The 19,960-nt window shown below is 42.7% G+C and overlaps 1 protein-coding gene across 3 annotated transcripts in view; it reads right to left on the bottom strand.

Annotated features, from left to right (window-relative positions):
* Positions 1 to 15,001, bottom strand: part of rhbdf1a (rhomboid 5 homolog 1a (Drosophila)) — a 28,280-nt gene extending 13,279 nt beyond the window's left edge. For 2 of the 3 annotated variants that reach the window (XM_070848050.1, XM_070848051.1), the window contains exon 1: positions 14,588 to 15,001. The gene's annotated coding sequence lies outside the window, so the exon portion shown is untranslated. The remainder of the gene's footprint in view (positions 1 to 14,587) is intronic. The other variant, XM_070848052.1, reaches the window with a different exon arrangement.
* Between the last annotated feature and the right edge of the window lie 4,959 nt (positions 15,002 to 19,960).

Here is a 19,960-nt window from a genome sequence, read left to right as displayed (position 1 = left end):
TTTAATCTAGTTTCTCAAAAAGATTTGTTTTGACTTCAAGATTCACATCTAAAGAGGGAAAACACCCACACCCATAACTGCACTGAGCCTCGCAAGATTGGCTTCCTGCTGTCGTTTGGTCCTCATGCGAATCCAACACTTCCTACTCAATCACGAGACCGATTACAACTCTGCATGGATTGTTTTAAATTCTGGGGCTGACAGTGCATCTCCGGGCCGCCTCTCTACTACACACGCTATTATGCAGGAGAAGACAGACAAGAGGACAAAACACAGAGGACAAGCACAGAGACGTCTCTCCAGGTGCAGGGACGTCCAGCCGGCCATAATGACTGGGGCTGACAGGCATAACCAGCACTTTCCTTCTCTGTCTGGGGGGGGGGGGCTGCATTCGACTGTTATGCATTCTGCATACAAACTCAAGACCAATGAAGTTTTCCACGCCATTATTTAATATAATCACTTGGTAATGGTCTCCAGTCATGCGAGGAAAGGCACTGGCGTATGACAATGGAGGCCCAGCTGTCACAGGTGAGGCTTAAAGTCAAACAGAAGACTGGCGGCTCAGTGGATGGAGCTCTAAGTGCCACCTTGAACACACTCGAGGCGGAGTAAAAAAAAAAAGCTTAGTGAGGATGGGGGCAGTGCTTCTGCTTCGTTTTGTGCTTGTTCATTGTGCACAACATAACCAGTTTTCACCGACTGCTGTTACGCTTCAAATGTGCGCACAGGCTTGCAAGAGAGTACTGCCCTCCTGTTTCACATTTGCCATAAATAAAATATTAATCTGGCCATGGCCTCCTTTATATCTTTTGCTGTGTTTAAAATCTTCTGTCTCTATTTACTAATGTGCGTGAGGAGAAATGATGGACACAGAGCCTTTTAAACTAAACACCTATCACCTACAAAGTACACGTGACTCTTCCATATCACATGCTTTATAAAAACAATTCATGTATTAAACATTTCTGAGATAGTCATGTGAAATATTTGTGCATTTCTGAAATCTTCTCTCACCAGGGCCACCTCTAATCTCAGTGCATGCCATACTCGCATTCCTCAAGATCTCTGGCTGAAACTGAACCAAGCTGAAATGGCAGAGAAGGAAACCACATGAAGTCTAACCATTATGGACAGGAGCTGGCTGGTTTCCGGGTACTGTGTGTACTCTACTGCTATGTGCTGCTCTACAGGAGGCAGGCTAGCTGCAGCCGCACTGAGGGTGGCTGACAGAGCCGTGTCGAGCCTGATAAAGCCTCAGATGGCTGACCAGGTAGGGCCCTACTTGCTCCCGGCAGGGATTATAGAGTCAGGGTGGACAGTAGACGAGAGGAATTGCCGCCTAGCATGCATGGGCAGGCGCCATGATTGATGACCTCATTATATTCAGTAGTGAGAAGTCCGCATACCTCATTCTTGAGAGCTGCAGCGCTTCCTGGCCTCAGGCCTCCATTCCTCCTTGGCTACTTTCATCCTCTTTCTCTTTCTGAGTGTCACTTTTACGTCTTTGGCAACTACAGGTCTGTTTTTTTACCAATTGCACTCAAATTATTATTGCAGCGTTATTTTCTAGCAAGCATTTCAATATCGAGTGATTCCGCTACAATTCTGTGCACCGCAAGCAGGTTCCATATTGATTAATAGATTACTCTCTTACTGGCCAACTAAGGACACAAACAGGTTATGTTTGGCTTTCTCCATGCTCTCACAGTTAGTCATTCACTATAAATGCTCCTTCTATCCATTGTTTCTTATGTTTCACTCCATGCTGGAGGAATTGGTTGAGACTGGAAACAATGGAGGGAAACTCGGCTATTCAGGCAGTCACTCTGCCGAAGTTATTCTCTCACTAATATAACAAGAAACGTTCTTAATAAAGGCTCTGGTCCATACAAGAAGAAATACAAAGTAAATCAGACATTACTCAAATGAAATGCCTTCTAGATCAGACACTCTTAATGCTGTCATTGTGAAATCAACCTCAATATATAGCAGCTGCTGTTCCCTAATGTTGGATTTCGTAATAATGAGGAGAAACTCATGACCACATAGTCACTCCGCCGAATGGGTGGCGGCATGTGGTAAACAATATGAAGAAGCAACAGATTTGGCAATTCAACCCAACAAACAACTAAACATAAATCATTTGCACGTAATAACTCAGCAGGCACGGGTCTTGTGTAGTTCCTACAGGCATCTGAGGCCCATCTGCGCATTAACTGCAGAACAACGCTTTTGATCTTTATATAGCTCATTGTGCCTCCGACTGGTATGAATTAAGAAGCCGAGAAGACTACAAAGATACTGATATTTCATTTTAGTGAGGAGAGCAGAAACAGCACAGAAACAGGCATTAAAATAAACATGTTACACTTCAGAGCAGACGTTAATGCCAGATGACTAAATCAGTTGTGGAAGTTGATTTGGACACAGTTATCACAGTCTATGATATAACTAAGGGAGTAATTAGAGCATTTCTCTGGTGTGTTTCTTCATTTCTGGCTGCTCTGGTGACCAACAGTGTCACTTTAACACATGCTTTCCAACCACAAATTGCTCCTCAACAAAAATAAAATTAAGCGGTGGTCCATAGTTCAAGCTTAACGTCCTTCTAGTTCTCTTTCTGTCCATCTTACAGCAGAGAAAATAGTCCACAAAAAAAACAGCCATAGGCCAGAGAGTGAAGTGCAACTGAGCACCAGTAAAGCTGCAGCCATATGAATTGACCCTAGTGACATGTGACAGGCTGTCACATCAAAACAGCCCTTACGACATTAAAAAACACACACAGCAGAAATATCTGTCGCAGCTGACCCTGAGATCAAGTGTCACAGCTAGCTATGGGGCAGGCGGGGCTGCTGTGACTGGCAAGGTGGGCATGGCTGGCAGTCCCTGCCAAGAGGGGTGGAGCGGCTCATGCCTTTTCCCATGTTTTCCACAGATCCTTAGCTCAGGCTGTCAGCGCTCAGTGGGATTTTACAATGGAGACTTAACCTTTTAGTCTCAGTGGTTTCAGTCTGGAGTGACAGATTTGTATTGGGTCCATTGCCAGGCTCCCTCACTGTCATAACAGTGTTTACTAAATGACAGGATCGAGTGCCAGAGATATGAATAGCTCATGAAAGTATAAATGGCCTCCTAACAGCGGGCTGTGTGCATGTGGTGTATTTATAGAGCTCAATTGCAAATGTACTTCTGGATGAAACTGTAGACCAACATAAAAAACATCCTGATCCAGATCTCTGTGCTTTGTACGGTTTTCTTTATAAAGCAAATGTGACTACACATCTCAAAAGCTGTGCACATCAAACTAGTTTTATGGAACTGGATGTGTTTATTAATCTTTGTGCAAGAAATGACTGTCACCAGGAGCAATATCTGTATTCATTGTCCTGCCTGCAGCTTCACGTCTTCCTTTACAAAGGCTTATATATTGCCAGGCGACTTCAGGTCCTAGAAAATTGCGCTTGGTTATTTTATCAGTACAAGACTCAGCCTTTCTGTGTGTAGCAATATCCTGCAAAGGAAATCAATATGACGGAGAGGTGAGACGTGTTAACAGTACACCGCAATGAGAGATATATAATTACTTTAATCTCAGTGAGTTTACAAACAGAACATCAGCTGTGCTTTTCACAAAGTTTTCTTCCTTTTTGCTTTACAGGTGCAACATTATTAAATGTGTGGCTAATTCAGCACTTGAATTATTTAGTCACTCTGCACAGGTGAATTATTTACTACATCCATCCTACTGGAGCTACTGTGCACATGGCAGAGGCCCTTCGCTGAAGATCTTCTGTTCTCAGGATTGTTAACACGCCTGTTTCAGCTCAAAACAGATAGTAAAGGCCTGTCGTCACTTCAGTGGAAAAATAAGGCTCACTTAGTAAATCTGTGTCATGTTGGAGTCCAGAGTTTGTGTGTCTAATCTTGAGGAAGATGCTGACAGTAAAAACTCCCCTGCCTTGGGCTATTTATACACCTCACAGGCAGAGACAACTAGATATAGTTCTATAGAATAACAAGAGTTGGGTGGATACTCCATGACAACTTCCGTTAGATCAAGAAACACCCTGTTGAATGAGCTCACAGGGAAACAACCTTCACTACTTGGGGAATAAAGCAGTTGATAAGCAGTTTGTTTTAGGCAGCTGCAAGACCTGAAACCTCTTTGTTTACCATAGAATCTTATCTTCAGCGTATTGCATCTCCAGCTGTACGCTACAGCTCAGTGTGTGGAGAATGTGGAGAGTCTAGCAGCTACTGAAACCTACTGTACAACTCCACACTGGGGCAAGGAGACAATGTGCGTGCCAAACACAGACAGTTAATGAAATTCAACAAGACTGTGATACTCCAGGGGGCCCGACCTCATCTCAGAGGCTAACAGAGAACAGTGGGAGATGTAGATACAGTGGCTGCAGTTGCACATCTGGCCTTGTAACCGGCACGTCTAATGGAGGATATAGTTTATTCTGTTCACAGGGTTTAAAAGGATGAGACGCAATTAGATTAAGCCAAGACCGTCTGTACATTACAAGCAATTAATGATATCATAAAATTAACATAGTTTGATTCAAAATGTTTCTTTAAAAAAAGACCACAGAAAAAAAGGCTTGTTGCATAATTTGTAATTTTACACATAGTGCCACAGAGACTCATGAATCTGAGTGCCTTTTCCAAAGTGCGGACATACTTTTACTTCTATATTATATTTCCAATTTAGACAGTCGTCAAAGATCTCTACTTGTGCCGCTCGCCGTAATCATCATTACATAATCGCCATGTGTGCAGTAACATGAGCATCAGACTTCTGTGGAGTATTTTTCACCCCTTAACCTGCCCTGGTTTGATTTTGTAGCTCACTTAGAGAGGATGCTTTAGACAACAAAGGGGAAGTAAGCCATCGTACTTGCAGTGCCCTGTCCTCCCAAATGTGTCCTGAGACTACAAACAAGCACCTCATTGTCTACAGGAGGTTTGACATTCTCTTGTTAAGTGAGTAAGAGGAGAATCTCAGAGACAGCGTGCCCTAACAACATGTGATCCCCATCTAAATAGTTTCCAGCATGATATCAGCCTGAATCAAGCCTACAAAAGGCTGCATTGTATGGCCTGACGTGGACTGGGCTGAACAACGGTCATTGTGCAGCCTGATCAGAGTCAAAAAAAAGCAGGAGCAGACTGAAGTTTTCATTCCTTCATCAATGGAAACGGCACACTAAGCAAATTCCCATCTGAGACCATTACTCAGGGTGAGGCACAAGATGAGTTTGGTATAGCAGAGACACGGCGTTCGACATGTGTGGTTAATAGACAAGCTGTGTCCAGTGTAAGCTCATCAAGTCGTACAAACTGAGAAAACCCAGCACACAGTGTCGTGTTACTATCACAACTGTTTAGGTTTATCTTTGTGATCTAATCAATCAACAGGATTAAAAATACTTCACAAAGGAGAGCCATCAGCTCTGTCATCTCACATCCTCTGTGGAAGACCACCAGCATGGAGAGAGGTCAGGTTACTGCTTATTTTACCGAGGAGTGCTGGAGGGAAGGAAGTGCAGAGCAAAGGAGGGGGAGACGTGCAAACGAAGGCAGGAAGCACACTGCAGACCAGGCGCATTCTCCGTGTCCGGTCGACACAACCAAGGAAACAACATACATTTGCTCACATGCACAGGATCCCATCTACGCTTCACATGTAAACATACACATCCCATCCCTGGCCACGATGAAGCAGACGTCACCGTACGCAGAGAATAATAGGCCTTGTTTGAGTCAGGCCTGCCGCCCACTCTGGACTGCTGCAGAGCGGCCGGAGAGCGAGATCCCAGTGTAGTGTGACATCAAAGCTGACACGTCTATTGAAGAAAACAGATGAAGTGTGGCCTGTAGCACTGGTACATTAGCCATATTAGCACGGATTTAACCAGAGGAGAGAATGGAGGCTGTCTTTCAGGACATGGAGCTTTCCAAAGTCACCCTCTAAAATAGTGTTTAAAGGGGTTTCCAAAGACGGCAGCGAATGAATTCTTGTTATATTGCACCATTGCTTTAAAATGTTACTCATGATTACAGTGAATATTAAATCTACAATCTGGAGTTGTGGATTAAAAAGTAACTTCTTCTGAGGAAAAATATTAATTAACAATATACTAGATGGAAGACTTGCTCAAAATTGGTCAAAGAGGACTGAGCAAGTCGGGAGGCCCCTCTTCGGTTGCTTTATTTTTCTCGTTGATAGCAGCTGCTGGCGCTCTACGTCCACTGTCACTGCTAGATCTCTCTGAAAGCACACTAAAGCCAACTTGTGCAAGAGAGGAGAAACACCCATATCAAGGATGTGAGATTAAAACCTAAGTGTGATAAAAATGCATCAAACATTCATAAATTCACTACTTACACTCGCTAGTAATGACCACAGGATATAAATCATTCAATCGAATATTAGAATATCCAAATGTTTGACTAATTTATTCTTTTCTACATTAATCACTCTGGTCTGAATTAGTGATTTGAATCAAAGCCTCATAGATTGACTCAACCTTCATAGTAATGTCTAATTAAGGTTTTATCCTTTCATTCTTTCAAATATACTTGCTGAAATTACAAAAATGCCTCCGACTGATGTAACTTTCACATGCAATTTCAGAAAATGTCTCCTGGAGAGATTTGCAGACCTTTAAACAGCCCAGAGTCCAGGTTATTGACTACATTGATTTTCACCACTACAGGCTGTGAATATATTTTTACGTGCACACATGTGGGCGGGTGAGCATGTGTGTCTATGAGTGTGCAGTGTGTATGTGTGTAGGTGTGCACAGCCAGCACAGTCAGAGTCAACTGAAGGACAGGGAATATCAATTGAGGCTTGCAGCCTCCTCCTGCACCACAGCACATTAAATGTTACATATCGCTGTCACATACAGCCAGATTTTCTGTTTGCGTGACAGTACAAAGTTGATTCTATCACAGGTTGGAGCACTCTATTTTATTTTAGCAGAGGCAACAGACGCAGAGACCTATATAGTTCCCTCCCTTCAGGGTCCCCTCTGGATTGGAGGGAGGGGAAACATTTTAATAAAGCTCACATATTTGAATCTCTTTCATCTGATACACAGGCAAATACGCAGATGAAAGAGAAGCAGGAGAGGCAGACAGCCATCAGTAAAATGAGTCCCACACACACAGAGTTTATCTGGTTGGGCATGACTTGTGGAAGATAAAGCGGTTTGACCAACAGATAAGTGCTCATTCACAGCAACAGTATATGCTTTAGTTCCCAGGACTGCATGCGATGGGAAGAGCACACACATCAATCATGCAGACACCAACTGCAACACACGCTCGGCTAAAACTGTTGTGTAAAAACAACCCCAACATTTACTGTACAAAGTGAGTTTCTGATGAAGTCTGACATTTCTAACCCACAAGAGTAATCTGTGGGTCTGACGGTGACTCAGTCACTGTGGTGGGACACAAATGTGGGTCAGAATACATTCTGGCAAAGGATGTGAACAACGTAGATCGTGGAGCAGTGACTCAGATAAATGTGAGGTGAGATTTGGGTCTCTGTGTCAAAACAAGTGAGAATCACTCATCAGCGCCGAACCATTTCTACGACTGGTATTCAAAGATAGTTCTCAGAGAAAAACCTTTCATGTACTAAAAAATATTCACAGATGCACGTGTTAGTCTGTACTCTGGCTTGAATAGCACTTCTGTGTCTCTTCTGCCAAAGTGATATCAGCATGATAACAACAACACAAGCTATGAACCACAGCATTCATGTGATTCACAAAAGTACATACAGATCAGTGATCAAAGCAAATAAAACTGTCTGAGTTCATCCATCCTTATGTCTCTATTACAGGCTACTCTGAGGACGTCAGGGGCCATCCATGGGAATACGAAGAGATTAAGCCAAGGTCTGAGAGCTGGGATCAGGGAGATATAAAGTGAGGATAGTCGGAAGGAAGGAGGAAGAATGAAGCCATGCAGCTGGACCAAGAGATCTGTGGAAAACTCCCAACAAAGGCACAGGAAAACTGGGAAGGCTGGGGCAGGTCCTCTGGGACAGTCACAGGCCCAGTGAGGGGGAGGCTCTCTCAGTCAGTCCTGACTTAATTTAAGAAAACACACAGTCTCTTCTATGGGAATTAAGTCAGTTTTTCCGCCAGGTCACACAGCTCACATGTAGGGACAGTTCCTTTCTCTGCTCAGAATTGACGACAAGCAAAAACTGTCTTGCAGAAGCAACAAATGATCAGGAAATGCACCACTGGTGAGGAGACAGAGTGTCTAAATCAGACAAGATGGGAGAAGTGAAACTAACAGTTGGAGTAGAAACCCTGTCAACCTCCAGGAATAAATCACTCTTGATTCACATTACTGTTCATGTTTGTTTCTTGCTAGTTCTGAGTGAATATGCCTCACCACACATTAGGCTGCAAGCGCAATGCCTTCACTATAACTGGGCGTGATCAACTGGGCACCATAAATGAGAGGCTTTACATCATTTTCCCTGGCACACAACATTACAAGCTCAACTGGCAAATGGAAGGGAAACTTGGCACCGGTGTGAGGAGAAACAGAAGCAGTAGAAACGGAAAGTAGATGGTTAAGGGATCAGGTAGTTGTTCAAATATGCCAACAGCGTCTGGATCGATGCCACATCAATCTGGCTGACAGACAATCATTAAACACAGCCCAGCTGATCAACCAAAATCTATTTGCTTATAAAAGTACAGCTAGAAAATAAAAAGTTCCAAGTTCGGTCAAAACAAAAGAGCATTCAGAGCACACAAGATCCACCTCTTCCGAAAAAAAAAAAAAAAACAGTAAAAGACAAGTCACAGAGGAGTCCAAAACACACCCTAATTTCTGGGAAAGCTGCTGGAGTGAGTTTGGTGCATGGTATGTGATGTTGGTGGGACTGCTGAAGCTGTCCAGATATAACTGTGTGTGTACAGCTCCATTCAGGGAACAGTCAACTTGAGTTTAGCAGTCTGGTACACAATGAGGATTCACAGCCTCTGGGTATGACGACCGACTGTGCCAAAGATAGAGGGGCGGGGGGAGGACCGAAGGGGGTTGGGGGAACGCTATCCTATTTAAAACTGCACTCTCATTGGAGCTGTAACAGTACTTGGGTACTGGATCAGTCATGGTGTTCCTTGAGTCGGTCCTCTGGCCTGACAATTATCAGACACAACAAAGTGCTGCAGCAGTTGAGACCTGTGCTGAATGCATTACACTACAGGCTCTTCTGTGGATTAGCAACACACAAAAAACAGTTTGTGGACGTATTTAGAATATTAAACTCTGGTCTGTGTACCTTTTCTGTCAAAGTCAAACTTTAGAAAAGGTTTTCTAGGTAACTAAAGGCTTTATTAGAAATGTTGGTTGCCAGATTGTGAAAAATCCTTTAAACTGGTGCATATATTCCTTTAGCATTTTATTTAATCTGCAAGACAAAATATCTCCAACAGTCAGAATATTGTACTAATGTAAAAAAATATATATAAACAATTACCACCAATTATCAGTAATCTGCAACAAAAGTGAATTTCTAACAAGCAGATTGCACAAATTGACTGTCAAGTTGTACTACTGGTATGCAAGCTTGTGTACACAGGGGGTTTCACACAGGTAAGTGTATGTAATTGCAGCATACCTGACATATATATTAATGTCTCGAGGCACCAAGTAAAGAAAGATATTTATAGGTTTATCTGCTGACACACCCTCTGAGAGCTCTTCACACTCAAAGAAGAAGATCAAAGTTCAAGGAGCCATTACTGCTTGTCTATAAAGCGCCAGTCTTCTAAGGAAAAACACACAGCGTTCCCACAGCCCCAAATGTGCTTTGTCCTGAGGTTAACCAGCCTCAGACACCATGTCAGTGAGAACACAAGCCAGGGGACCAAAGACACCCTGTAACTAACAACCCCAAATTAGATGTTTTCATCCCTGCTACAGCCTAATGTCAGCCTAAACCAAATAACTGAAAACAATTCACAGTAACCTGTATTTTCAATTTAGTCACGCCTGTGACTGTTCTCCAGACCTGTGCATCAAAGGTTTCTAGTAAATTCTGTGAATACCGATTCACGTATGGCTGTCTGGCTAATGACAGATGAGGTGCTGACTGAGAGAGGGGCAGGGTGGCATGCTGGCAGACGGAGGCCTTCGAGGCTCAGAGGTAGACCTGAAATAGCCCTGCTGCATTACATCACAACTGACTTCACCGTCATGGCTGCGCCTGCATCATGCCACCGCCAAGATGTCATGGGACGGGAACAATTGGATGCAATGGCTGTGAGTCACACAACCGAGCCGTCGACAGGGGAAGCGCTCAGTGTGCTGTATTTCCAGGCAGACAAACATGCAGCCATAGCATGATGATCCGTAAAACCAAGAAAAGAACCCACACTTCCTATATAATTAAAATCAACGCACCACAACCAATACATGTTTTGCTGTTCTGTTTTTGCCTCTGATAGCAGGGGAACGTATCTGCTTACGCACGCAAGACACTTGAGACACAACTCGGCGACTGTTTTTCCACAAATACCACATTATTTGACATGCGAGACAAATCACTATTCCTGCTCCTGACAACTTAGTCGAAACCGTAACCACATCAAAGTCAAAAAGGTACGAGCTGAGCGAGGACTAGCTCAAACACTGCCTGTGGGCTTTCCCACCATCAATCCCCTAGAAAACCGTACCTGACATGCTTTTTAAGCTAATGCCTGTTTGAACTCAGTTGTGGGAACAGTTGTAAATAATACATTTAGCAGGAAAGCATGTGTATTGTCTCTAAAGTAGCAGAACAAGTTGGTTAACATATTTGACCTCTCCAGATACCGCTGCTGTGCCCTACATTCACAAATACACCCACGAGACAATTTTCACTGTAGCAGTTTTCACACAAAGCCGACACTGGCTGTGATGACAGATATATGACGGTCTCAAAGAGATACATAATTAATCTCTATAATACTTCACTAAGCTTTTCATATACCGCATGATGTCATCTTCTTCAACACTATAAACCTACAGGGAGCAGGTCGGCCATTACAAACTTAGGATGAGCGGACAAGCACTGTTTAAACCCACAAAAATATATTTTAAACTCAAGGCAAGATCCCAAAGTTTACAAAGTAGAGCTGCAATGATTCATTGATTCGGTGTTAACTACTAGAATAATAGTCAACTATTTTGATAATTGATCAATCAATCAAAAAGACTCCAGCCGCTTACATTTCAATATTTTCTGGTTTCTTTGCTCAAACAGCAAACTGAATATCTTAGGGTTGTAAATAAAACAAGACATTTGAGGAGAAAGAGAAACATTAATGGCCAATTTTCACCAATATTTTAATAATTTTTTAATTTTTAATTTTTGCTAAGGGAATATAAAATAAGACACACAACTTACTGAATATAGTAATAATAATTCTAATGTTTTCCTGTCATGGCGGAGCCATAAAAAAAACATGGTGTCTTATGTTGTTGGGCAAATATTCCAAAATAAGAGCATATTGTAATTCAAGTGGTCTGAGAGAAAACTAGACTTCTGCACCTCCTCTTGGCCGTTTTAAGGCTTTAGAAAATCTAGACTTTGACCAATCACATATCGACTGTCCTGTAAACTCAGATGTGTGTTCAAGTCTGATACTCTTCCAGCGCTGGAACAACTGTCCACACTTCAAAGGAAGACTTATCAAACAGAGAGGCACCAATAAATGCAATAAAAACATGAGTCAGTGTCGGCAAAACTTTTCAGACATGGAGAGACTGCTGACTTCATTTTCCAGTAATATCTAAGTGTGTTGCTGTGTTTTTTAGATTAGATTTATGATCTTTAGATTCACCATGAAAGCACATTCAGAGTTAATTTAGCCTTCTGCTAACTGTAGCCAAAGTCTCGTGGCTGCAGCTAATACCAGTTCCTCTTTACATATACAGGTATATACAGGTGATTGGCATGACTGAAGCTGCTAACTTCATTGTCCTGTGCTCCGTCTGGTGGGGGCGGTTTAAGACAGAGAGGGGAGAGCAGCTGGAGGAGAGCTGTATTATTTTTATTCTTGCTTTTTCTAGAGAACTGCCTATTCCAGCTTTAAGTGGTTTTGTTATACACTGTGGACTTTTTAAAAGCTGCTTAGGGGAAATTTATGGGATAATTAGTGCCCCATCAGGGCTTAACAGGATGTGAACATGTGCGTAATTAAAAGCATGCAGGATTATCAGGTTATCCTAAAGGATGGAAATCTATATTGTGGCCTCCTTTAAGAAATACATAATATTTTATGTATTTCTTAAAGGAGGCCATAATATAGTATAGTATATATCTATTACAGACAGAGACAGACGTGGCCATTTTCTACCTGGTCAGCAATAAAAGCAAACTTCAAGTCGCCTGCTAAACAGGATTCTCAAGTGAACAAATTTTCAACTCGTGATACAGATGTGTTTGTTGGTGAAGCAGCCTGAGGTTATTTAGAGAAGCATGTGCTCTGCACACATGGAAATGTTCAGCCCAGTGACGCTCGTACCGTCTGAACCCAGAGATACGGCTCTGTCCAGAGACCCGAAGAAAATGACCAACAATCACAGTGAGTACACCCATGTTCTGGAAACGGCAGGTTTCAGGAGGCTCCTGCCAGGAAATCTATAGCGTCTTTGTATTCCTGCTGAAAACTGTGTCATCTCATCAGCACGGCATCAGATCTACAGAGAGAGCCCATGCTGGACTCAAGAGCTGCGTCTTGACAGCAGATGTATCATCTTGAAGTGATCAGGACACACATGAAAAACATCACTATGGTGCTATTGCATGTCGGTGCGTGCTGTGAGACGTATGGAAAGACTGGAGAGTAGTAATGAATGAAGGTGCTGCGTAACCACTCAGCGTAAACTCCTGCTCTTTTCAAGGCAACACCATGGGGCGGCTGTGCAGGACTGTGCACTTGGCCAGACTGACGGACAGACAGGTCCAGCGCCATGAGTCATGCAGGCATGACTACAGTGTGGCCCCCTGAAAAACTCACATACCAGCTAGTCAACACAGGCCGGCTTGGATGGTCCACCTGCCTCAGAAGAGCTGCTCCCAGCTCCCTCCAAGTATCACGTACCCACATGCACCCGCATAAACATGCAAACACACTCACACACACACACACACACACACTGGGAATATTCTCTCTGGGGTCCCGTTGGAGTAGATACAGAAGATGAGCATGACTGCCACTATCACACATCAGGGCCCTGCTTTATCGGTGTGATTACATCACCCCGAGCCATGATCCCCCTCCCTCCATGTGATTCGGTTTCAGGAACACTGGGCACACAAACCAGGCCATGTGCTCCTATGTCCTGTCTGCCAAAATAACTCAGCAGTTTCTAATACAGTGCGTCTATGGTTTCACTTCAGTCTGCCCAGGTATTGTTGGACATTGGAGCGCGTAACCTTTCCGATGTCAACAAGTTTGCAGTTTGTTAATATGTGAGCTGCCGTCCTGCAGCTTTCAGCCTCTTGGTGAGTCAAATCTACACGTTTAGGTGGCGTCGCCACGCGTGTGATTTTGTGGAATTTGTGCCCTTTTGTGACTGTCTGCCATGAGTCACTTTGAGTCACCGTGTGTTAGTGCCTTGTGAAAACCACAATTCAGAAGAAAAACAAAGATCTGAGGAAGGAATAACACTTTCAGGTTCAGAGGGGCCGCGTGCAGGGAGATGGTTTGAGGAGCTCGTGCGGTTTGCTGCTCTTTTCATCCACATTTTCATGAATTATGTAACATTCACGTGCCGGATACATTACAGCACATCAAATGTGTGACGCTGTTATTTGTTGATTCACAGAGACACGTATGAGCACCCATGACTGCCTCCGAGGACGAGGATGGTGATGCTGATGATGACCAGGAAGAGGGAGTAGGAGGAAGAGGAGTGGGAGGAGGATGACAGGGATGAGTGAGGTCATGGTGTGACAATTGTTCAGCAACGTTGTCATTTAGATTCATTTCCAATTAGGTCGAGACATCTCCCATCAGCCTGCAGCCACCTGAGACGATGCTGCCTGATTTTGAAATTAAACCATCAAGACACTGGCTCGTATGGTGTGGCTCTAATGAAAGGAATCTCCCCTTAAGTTTAAGTAGGCTAAAAAAAAAAAAAAAAGTAATTTAGCCACTCAGCCTGGGTCTCATTTTGGACAGGAGGCTCATTTCACACCTCATTAAATCCACTTCAACATCCCATCGATGTGTAAGGTATTTCACACTTTTTAAAAAGGTGACTGGGCCTAAAAGGTAGACTCAATTACACCACATGGGCACTTTAAATAGCCTACTTTCACTATGAAAACTCCACTAAAAGCAGCACCATGTATCCCGAATTATGCTTTGCTTACTATGTCCAGCCTGCATATGAAGGATTCCCATGTCGATCACTTGATTAGTAATTGAATCGATTACTATAAGCTCGTTTATCCTCCTCGATCACGACGCGTGAGCGCTTTCCCCTTGGCTGCTGCCTTCCGTATGGGCGACAGTTATGAAATAATGACACAACTTACCCTTATGACAACCAGCTCAGATGATCTCCAGCCGTGGGGGGGAAAAAATTAAATTAAAAAAAAAAATCCGGCTTCTCAGATTTTCTCCCAGGCAGCAGATGAGTGGTTTGTCACATCATCCTGATAGCGGCGCAGGAATAAACGCGCTTCTTTTCCCACCCAGCAGATGTTTTTGAGCCGAGCCCGGTGCCGCGGGATCAAATCTGGTCACTCCTGATCACACCAGCGGCGCGGGCAGTCCCGGGTGATGTGGCCCAAACGTGGCTGCGCTCCGGTTCTCTGCTTCCCACCTACGGATACAGCATTCCCACACTGCTCCATGGATCGACCCGGGGTAAGTTTTCTCCTGCCGGTTGTAGCCTGATTCAGTTTGACGGAGGCTCAGCCCCGCCCTGGACTGGAGACGGTCTGTGGAGAAGGAGAGCGCGTCAAGATCACCGGCCAATCGGTGCGTACGCAGGGAGGCGCTGCTTCTCCCGGTGGTCGGCGGTGACTAAGCGATATCCTGAGCCAGAGAGGGTCCGAGGACTGAAACCGGGGTCCAACTCATCCCCTCTACAGTAATCCACTCCACAAATGCAAAACTCCCTAGTAGGAAAAAACACAGAAAAAAAACATAGAAGTAAATGTTTGATGACTAACATTTAAATTGTTGGCTCATTAATTCAATAATGTTTTATAATAATCATTTCACAGTAATTGTAGGATCTGCAGTGGGAGGAATGGGAGAAGGATTTAAGCTTACTTTGGAAATAATGTGAAACTCATGAAGTCAAAGAAAAGAATCACAGCCTATTTTATCTAATTTGATTGAAACCCACTGGATAAATCTAATTACTTGTTATTATAAACTGGCTTCATTTTGTCTGTGCTATCATCAATGCATCCTGTTATCTACACAGAGCTTTTTTTTTTTATTATTATTAGTGTGGGACTAGTCCGTGTGCTTCAGGGCTTATTTGAATGAGCAATCAATAACATATGGGCAAATTTCAAAATAAAGGTCTCAATATGATCGTGCAACATTGCAAAATAAAAGCTTTTACATTCACAGTTTGTGATTTTAGCCGCAGAAAGAGTTTTATCATATTTTAACTGAGATTCTTAATATATATGTTTGATTTTTTTTAAGTTTCCTCTTATGCTAATTATCAGTATTTATCCACATGACAAGATGATGACGGAGCAGACTACATTTCAGTTAAATCACACAATTGTGCTTTATTACTGAGTTGACGAAAAAACTGGTTGTTTATGTAACTACCATGTCAATCCCAACATTGTTCCTCGATAAGCATCCACATACTACATATTACACAAGTGTCATATGAGCCTGGAGTCTGGGTCTGCTGATGTTAACATGGCCGACCGAGGTCTATGAAACTAGACCGGAGCTCAGTCTGTGCACACATCTAACATCGCTGCCTGCTCTGGTTTAATTATTCACTCTGAACATAACAACACAGAGAGTCAATCAAATCAATGATTAAGACCGTTATTGTCAAGATATGTTCGTAACACACAGTAAGAAGAAAACAAAACAATACAGCCTGCAAAGTAAAGTATAATCCATAAAAACACCACAAGTGAAGGCATGGATGGATTACAGAGTGGACCCATCAGAGTCTGGCCCAGAGAATCAGAGGTCCTGGAAACTCACCTAGTAAAGTTTATACCATTAAAGTTTTGTCCTTAGGCAATGTCCTGGGGTCAGTCCAGGCTGTGGCCCTTTGCTGCATGTCATCTCTCCGCTCTCACACCTGTAATTCCTGTTGTGCTCAGCTGCCCTATCTAATAAAGCACTGAAAACACATATTTCTTGTTGGAAAGTCACAGAGCTCAGGTAAAACTATCCTAACCGTGTTTTTTTTTCCACCCCTGATCCTGATTCAGACTCTTAAAATGTTGTTCATAGTGGTTTTTGCATCTCTTTCAGTCTGAGTGTCCTGCTCCTGTCGATAGATAGATAGATAGATAGATAGATAGATAGATAGATAGATAGATAGATAGATAGATAGATAGATAGATAGATAGATAGATAGATAGATAGATAGATAGATAGATAGATAGATAGATAGATAGATAGATAGATAGATAGATAGATAGATAGATAGCTTTGTACTGTAAAAAAGATTTTCATTGGAGAAAATGGAGGCTGTCTTCTGCATCGGGTAACATACACTGCTGCTCCGTCTAATGAAAAGACCATTTCAGTGCATTCCATCATGGTTTCAGTGAAAGCTCAGATCCACCTGGGAATATTCTCCAAGAGAGAGAGATGGATGTTAGGAAGCAGAAGGTTTCTCAGGTGCTGACAAGGGGCACCAAGTACGCACTTCTGCTCAGATGAGGTTTTGGGGCACGAGTGGCTCGGTTTCCAGGAAAGGTCTCTGATGTATTTCTCGATTGTGATGCTCCCTCTGCCACTAAAATGAAGGAAGAAGACATAATATGATCCCATTTTTATGCTGACAGGGCGGATGATCTGTTTGTGTTACTAGAGCAAGGCATCATAAGAGTGCTGAGTCTTATGTTCAGTAGATTTCTCTACAGATTTATTGAAAATAAAAGACCAATACAGATGTATTCAGAGTCTGTACTTCCAGAGTGTCGTAGTATTGTATATTATTGGCTTATTAATATTGTTGCATCATGCAAAAAATGTGAAGTAATGATGAAAAAGTGGCATTAAATGGAAATATTTGAGTGAGGTGCAACTACCTCAAATGATTAAACTTGTATTTCCCAGAAGTCCATCCTCATACAGCAACTTTACATTTGTTCTACATACACAATAATTCACTGGAGTGTTTATTCAGCAGACGGGAGCATACTTTCATTACAACTAACAGACCACAGGAAAAATAACAAGTGTCTAAAGTGTGGTTTTGATATTATTCTTACACCTCCTCTGCAGCTTCTCTGCGTCTTAGCGGCTCTCCTCCCGCGCCATAATCTGGAAGAAACATCCTGCTCCTTTTCTTTAAACAATCTCTACATCAAAACTGAATTTTGTCAGTTCAAATGCGGAGGTAACCCAAAATATACAGCAGGCGCACAGCAGACGCGTCTCACAACTGGTCGTGTATATATTTCACAGTAAGTTAAAAGCTAGAGCTTCCTCTCAGCTCGAGTCTCCTCTCCCTGTTGCACCCACGGGTCTCGTCCCTGCCAGCAAGACTGATTGCCACCCTGCAAATCGAGCAGATTCAGAGACATGCTCCTAAATTAGGCAAAGGACAGTATTTCCACTACAGGAATGAGTTTATCGGACTTCATCAACTCTTTTACGTGTACTCAGCTATGAAAGGACTGTCCAGTGACCTGCTGGGAGTCTCTGATTGATATACCATGAAGATGTAAGAATTAGTGGTGAGGTTTCCCCTGGGATAGAGGAGGGTTGAAGCTGGGGCAAAGCCAGCAATTAGGAAGCGACGCAGGAGCTGTGGGAGCTCTGGAGGCCCCCTGAAGCCCCATCAATCAGACACAGATAAAAGGGTTGAATGCAAGGGTAACATTTAACCTAAAGGACATTGTCAGACGCTCCATAAACAGTTTCCCCTTTCTTCAGCCAAGCAGAGAAGTGGAGGGGAGTCTGTCATTTCTGGGTTAAGACCACAGAGAGGATTTACGCACATGGCTGACATGGTTTACCACAATAAAAACATATTAATAAGAGGCCAAATAGTGTTTACAAGCATGTGATTTTTTAAGGATTGTTTTATGGGTCTGCTGATTTTCCTCCAACGAGAAATGTCACTCTACTCAGACTGTACGGCACTTTAGAGCTTTGTATGCAAACACGGGAAATACATTTAATCCACATTGACTGAATGCAGATACAGCAGAGTGTATTGCTAAAGCACTACAGGATTACTACTACTGTACAGCTGCAAAAGAAATCAAAGATTTCTCTGTGTGTGTCATGTTGAGCTGATGTACCCTCCCTTGTTTTTGTGATAAGACCAGTCAGGTCCTGCAAACCGCCCTCCCTCACTCCCTCCCTGACTCAACGGTTGATCCCTTTGAGGGCCACAGGTGTGAGCTGAGACAAGGAAACTGTTATCGGAGCAGACCGGGAAAGGTCAGGGGGCTGGACACGTTAGTGCAGGCTTAATCAATAAACCAAACAGGTGGAAGGCTGAGTTTTTGTCTTTTATGGATCCACTAAAGCAGCCATCAGCCTGTTATTGACTATCTCATTTATACTTTGAAACAGTTATGTAGTATAAGAAACTGGGTTTATTGACCGCACTTGTTAACAGTAGATTATGCAGAGCTGTTTCTATTTGTGTGTTTCTGCTGAATAGGCGGAGACCAAACTACCTGAACGTGGCTTTTAACTTTACTGTAGCATCACTACAACTTTCTACAATGCTAGAACAAACAGAACAAAACCATACACATCGAGAAAATTACATAAAATACGTGTGTTTATATTATATACCAGTGTTCTGTTGAGTTATCGTCCCCCCCCCCCCCCCGTCCCCATGAGAACCCAGCCACCTGTGCAGCACACACCACACCTCTGCAGCAAACAAGAAAAGAGACCCATGAATCATTAATTGTCAATTAATAATTAATCCCATCAAACACTGAGGGTGCAGATGGCTACCAAGTTCTGTCGCTTATTGACTTGGCGAGAAGGAATGACTACAGTTTAAGATGCTGCTTATTGGAAGACGTTTTTTTTGCATCATTAAATCAATCTACTTTATTTTTGACTGCAATATCTGATATTGATTGAATAAGCACTTTTTATTGCTTTCATTCTGTCTTTATATTTATTTGGTCTCTATGTCTTTATATAACTTTTGTTTTATATTATTTTTCCTTATCTTACCCAGTCAGATCTTTCACTCATTGCTATCTTTCATATATATATATATATATATATATTTATATTAAAAAGAGAAAAGATAACAGAACAATATATGATAGAAAAGCATATGAATGCACCAGTTCGTGATGAAAAGGCCTTTGAGAGACTATTTAGACGATCATAACACATCACAATAATCTGTTATAAATATCACGTAAGCAACACAAATTTAAACACAGCATAAACCAAGAGGTTATCTCAGCAGCTAAAAAGCTATGACACGTTGCCACTAATAGTTTTTGGTGTTTATTTACAACAAGGACAATCATTGATGTCCTTTTTTAAATCATGACTCTCACATAAAAGAGATGCAGAGCAGAGTCTCATGCAGTTATGATTGTTTTACAGTACCTATTGCTGAAACTCAACCACTTGCACTACATTATTTTTTTCTAGGCAACATGTGACAGTTTATCTGTTCGGGGGCATTCGTGCCCCACTGATGCATGTAACTTCATTTTGAAAACCGTAAGCAGGGATTGTGACTCTTG

The sequence above is a fragment of the Pempheris klunzingeri genome, chromosome 17 (genome assembly GCF_042242105.1).
Source record: "Pempheris klunzingeri isolate RE-2024b chromosome 17, fPemKlu1.hap1, whole genome shotgun sequence".
NCBI classification, from domain to species: domain Eukaryota; kingdom Metazoa; phylum Chordata; class Actinopteri; order Acropomatiformes; family Pempheridae; genus Pempheris; species Pempheris klunzingeri.
This window is presented reverse-complemented; position numbering and strand designations above follow the sequence as displayed.